This window comes from Panicum virgatum, chromosome 3N (genome assembly GCF_016808335.1).
Source record: "Panicum virgatum strain AP13 chromosome 3N, P.virgatum_v5, whole genome shotgun sequence".
Lineage (NCBI taxonomy): Eukaryota > Viridiplantae > Streptophyta > Magnoliopsida > Poales > Poaceae > Panicum > Panicum virgatum.
The window spans coordinates 37,136,386-37,141,763 of NC_053147.1; the positions used below are offsets into that span (position 1 = coordinate 37,136,386).

At 46.1% G+C, this 5,378-nt stretch overlaps 1 non-coding gene across 1 annotated transcript; it reads left to right on the top strand.

Annotated features, from left to right (window-relative positions):
• Positions 1-4,719: 4,719 nt before the first annotated feature.
• LOC120668170 lies at positions 4,720-4,826 on the top strand. Its single transcript, XR_005672270.1, has one exon. It is a non-coding gene; the product is annotated as a small nucleolar RNA R71 (small nucleolar RNA).
• The last annotated feature ends 552 nt before the right edge of the window (positions 4,827-5,378 follow it).

The window sequence follows — 5,378 nt, forward strand, 5'->3', positions numbered from 1 at the left end:
AAACACCCACGTCAAGAGTTTGCTATCTCCTATCCTGCTCATTAAGCTCCCGCATTTCTACTAGTAATTTGAATGCCTTTACTTTCATAGAGTAGTTTCTTGATAGGAAAGGCTATAGGTTGCTAAACTCTTTTGGGATAGGGGTTTCACACTAGAACAGCCATAGTTGCACATCTAGATAGCTTGTTTTAGTTTAAGTATTGTGCAAACTAGTTGGAGCCATAGGTCTAAGTTTTTAGAGTGCCTAATTCACCCCCTCCCCCTCTTAGGCTATAGCACCCGATCCTTTCATAATGTCTCACAGAAATGAGTGAAAATTGAAAGATGCAAGATGGATTGAGGAGTGAGATGGTGTAATTGAATTCCCCAAAACTGAATAAGTCTGTAGAAAAATTCTGACACGAGAAGAGTGAGACCACGTTTTACAAAATTGCGAAACATAACTGTCTCAAGAGTACCTTCCATAGGGTAATCTTCTCCTTCACCAGTGCACCATTGGCTCACGCCCTGCTCTTGGAGGAGACCCATACTCTCCAACTCCTGGACCAGTGATTCAGACATCTTGCTTTTATGCCAACCTGTGGACATATTGGCGATCGTTCCCTCTTCAATATCAGACTTGTTCTTCTTTGGAGCCATCTCACAGTCATGAGTTTTAGCTCGGGGGCTACGAGAGGGGTGCTTGGATTTTAACTGAGAAGAGGCAAATGTGAATCTGAGTTTGACGGCGGCCAGGAGTTCAAGGGGTAAAACCCTTGGAGGCTTTCAACCGGCTTTATATGGTCTTCAGGGGTAATTTTGTGAATATTTGGGATGCCAATGGATTCTTTCCTTTTCAGGAAAATTTTCAGTTTTTGCCACGAGTTTACATTGATTCTTAAATATAAATGGAGGGATTTAAATTCAAGACTCAGGGGCTGTGGGATATGTGCATCAGAGATTTATTTTTTAATTTTTTGGAAAATAAAGAAGGAAAAAAGACTGAAGTGACCCTCAGCCTGATTCTGCGATTCAACCTAAGGCTCAGGGGCTACTCCATATGGAGCGCGAGTACTTCGCGCACCATATATGATCAAGATTTCGGGGCTTGAGCACCTCACAGCCTTGGAGCAACCACGAGTACTTGAAGGACTACTCGACGCATCAGAAGGAAGACTCAGAAGCAACCAGAAGGATGTTCTGACTATTTGAAGTACTCGAAGACGCCGTCCAAGTACTCGACGCCTGCAGGACTCGGCTACGAAGAGCTCGGGGGCTTGTCAGACCCGGGACAACGGGACTACTCACAGGCATAGAATGTTCTAGAGTAAGGGATAGCTCATGGATGTATCTTACCTCTTTTGTAACAACCCTAATAGGCATAGTACTAGCTGCAGTACAAGGAAACTACCCGATCGTGCTCAGCTAGGACTTTCCATGTAACCCTGTCCCCCCAGATATATAAGGGCGGGTAAGGACCCCCTCGAAATATATCTACACCTAAGGCAACACAAACCACCACACAGGGCAAAGGGTATTACGCAACTCGCAGCCCAAACCTGTCTAAATCTTTGTGTTCCTTGCACCATCGAGTTCCAGAGCCGTCGATCCATACCTACAAACCCTACTGCTAAGGATATCCCTGAGCAGGCTTGGCGGTAAACACCGACAAGTACTTCATCTCCTTAGCGAATCTAGTCATCCTCGGGGTCGGCAAGCAATCCTCGGCCTCTGGTATGGCTTTGTATTCCGACTTTCATTATGCTATTCATTCAGAGTTCGTTCTCGGTTATCTTGCTATGTTCGTTGCTTGTTTAGCCTTGATCAGTACTTTACCAAGTTACTCTAGTTGAATGCTTAGACCAGATGATCTGGTTAAGGATATCGGTTCGTTGTGCTTTCGGGCTTGCCTTACCATCTTACCTGTCCATCCGAAGGGTGGGGGACCCGGGGGTGCTAGGGTAGTGACTTCATATGTGGGCATGGTACCCGAGTATGCGGGATCCTTCGGATATAACAGTGCTCCACGGTGTGACTGGGGTAGACCGCAGGTAGTGACAGCCCTATCGGTTGGCCGGGAAGCTGCTTCTCGATTAGCGTACTCCTCGACGTTCGGGTACAGTGTAGGAGTTCATGCAAAGATGAAACGGGACTGGATGTTCTCCAGTGCGGGTCATTCTCCCCAATGTCCCTAATTTTCCGGCACCTGCAGCTCTAAGCAATGTGGCTAACGTAACTTATATGTTAACATGAATAGTATACTAGGATCTGTGCCTATGCTCCCACTAACCTTAGGATTGCTTGTTTATTCATTATTCATGAGAGTTGGTTGTTCTATGTGTGTCACATTACCCCTGATTATTTATTATTTATCACTTACCCCTATATCGTCAGTGGTCTTCATCTTACTTCATATGTGTCATGGTTATGCAACTAAGTAAATACACTTTACACAACCTAGCCATCCCTTGGGAAAATATAAATAACGATACCCTAAATACTTCCGGGTGAAATGCTACAACGGTGTATCCGTGCGCTTGTGGATCTTTCTGTAAACATTAAGACATACCAACACCAGCATTTCTGGCGGCGTTGCTAGGAACTAACCACTCCTAGTGGCGATGCAAAGAAATGCCAATAGGAACTCGACAACTGGAGCTAAATTCACTCGATGAGATAAGATGCAATGCTTTGCTATGATCTACTCGATATCTCTAGATTTTGGAGATCCTCAGCTTAAGAGATCCCTCTCTCCGGCTAGAGAGGATTTGAGTACAACATTGATTGCGGAAGATCTTTGTTCCTATTATTTCAAAGCCTAACTAGGCGCGTAGCGGTGAGTGCGAGCTGCTTTCAAGAAATGCTGGAAAAGAGCCAGTAACGCTATCAGTGAATAGAGCAGGTGTAAAGTCCAGCTAAACTACCATACAGCCCCACAGGTACCATGACCGCAACATTCAAGAAAGATCCTTCAACGTTGGAGATATGGTTCTTCGCCGTATTCAAGATGAGACAGGGTTACACAAACTCAACTCATGGTGGGAAGGCCCTTTTATTGTTTCCAAAGTCACAAGACCAGGTTCTTATCGACTAATTTATCTAGACGGTCAGGAAGTACCCAACTCATGGAATATCGAGCATCTACGAAAGTTTTACCCTTGATTTGATGCATGGATGTCCTCTGTTCTGCTTACCATTAACAAAAGAGATATTTTTTATCCTCTACTATATCAAACATCGGTCAGCAGTCCAAGTAGCATCAAGTCAATCAGTTTCTACAAGAGGGACTTTAGCTCAACCTTTCTTTGTAGTGCAGAGCCAAAGGCACGAGCATCCTGGGTCACCACACCCATTAAAAAGTACTCTCCCTGGTCTACTCTATGAGTAATGCAGGGGTACTTTTCTCCAAGAACTACTTCGAGTACCAACCTTTCTTTGCTATGCAATGTCAAAGGCATCTGTCGACTCAGGATGTGCTGCTCTTCCCTCTGTTTGAATTTGAAGAACATGTCCTCCTTCCTGATGCGGAAGTGGATTTCTCCTCTTCCGGCGTCTATCCTTGCTCTGGCAGCCCTCAGGAATGGTCGCCCAGGAATGAGCTCAATTCTGAGGTCACCTTCTATGTCCATGACCACGAAGTCCGCAAGGACGAAGGAGTCTCGCACGCGTACTAGAACGTTCTTGGCTATCCCCTCGGGATAACAGATTGTAGAGTCTGCGAGCTGCACACACATGTATGTTGGGGTGAGAGCAGGGTATAAGAGTTTCTCGTATATTGCCATGGGCATAATGTTGACACTGACCCCCAGGTCGCAGAGTGCATGCTCATAGTATTGATCGAAGATTGAGCAGCTAATCATGGGGACCCCTGGATCTTCTTGAATTGCTGCTACTAGGCCATCCCAAGTGTCATTCCTTGGGGGATTGTACATGCCTGCATGGTTAGTCCGAGAAGTCTGTCGGGGAAGGTTGCCCCATCCGGTAGACACCATATTTGCAGTTTCAACGAGAGATTCGGGTTGCCCCGGGGTCTTCCCGTTCTCAGAGACAGGAACAGCAACAGCGATTTGAGCTAGTTGATTTTCTATCAATTTGTTGAAAGTTAGTTGATTTTTATGAGAAGAAAAAAGAGTTTCAACTTTCGCATGTATGTTTTCCAAAATTTTATCATTGGCAGCAAGCTTCTTGTTTAATGATTCGTTGATTTTAGCTTGGCCAAAGACTAAGTCTCTCAAGGAGGGTTGGTTCGAATTGAAATTCGAATTGAAATTTGAGTTACAATTGTTACCTCCTCCTTGGAATGGTGGGTGTGATTGACCCCACCCCTGGCCTCCTTGTGGACGGAACCCGGTGTTCTTGTTGTTGATCTAGGCTGCATCTTCATGGGTCTCAGGGCAGTCATTCCCTGAGTGTCTACCTTCACCACAAACCTCGCACGTAAAGTACGAGTTCATGGCATGGACAGGAATAGGCAATTGTTGCCGGTTCCCTTCATCAATCTTCTTCAGTAGGAGGTCCAGCTTGGCGGCGAGCATGTCTGTCTCTTTGACGGTATGCATTCTGCCCTTTGTTCTGGGCTGGGAACGTTCCCAGCCCTGATTGGAGACCATCTTTTCAATCAAGGCCGTGGCCTTGGCAATTGTCAAATCGAGATAGGCTCCTCCAGCAGCAGCATCAAGATGGGCTCTGGATGTTGTTGCTAGCCCATTGTAGAAGCTTTGGAACACGAGCCACTCGTCCATCCCATGATGAGGACAGGCGAGTATGTATTCCTGAAGTCTCTCACAAGCTTCCGGGATGGATTCCATCCCTGTCTGCTGTAAACTTGAAATTCTTCCACACAGGGCATTTGTTTTGCCCAACAGAAAGAATTTAGCAAGGAACGCCGTGGAACATTTGTCCCTCGTGCTGAGGGCTTCCTTGTTCTGATAAAACCACTATTTTGCTTTCCCTAGGAGGGAGAAAGGAAACAGGCAGAGCCTGATGGCATCAGCCGTAATGCCCCGTATGGTCACGGTCTTGCATAACTCCAGAAAATTCTAGAGATGGGCGTTGGCGTCCTCATTCGGCTTGCCACAGAATGGGCTAGCCTGCACCATATTAATGAGGGTGGACTTCAGCTCAAAATTCACGTCCCCAACATCAATGTTGAGTCCAGTTGCCACATTGGCAGCTGAGGGGATGGAGAAGTCGCGGAGAGTCTTCTCAGCCATGAGTTCAGTTGATGGTGCTTGGGAAGCTGGCTCACTTGTCGACTGCGAGATTGGAGGAGGGACGATGCGAGGTTGGACCCTTCTCATGAGCTTCTCAGGATTTTCAACAAAATTTGTCAGCAAGGAGAAACCAGACATACACTACCCTGTTTTCATCCAATCTGGAGAAAACAAAAAGATAAACAC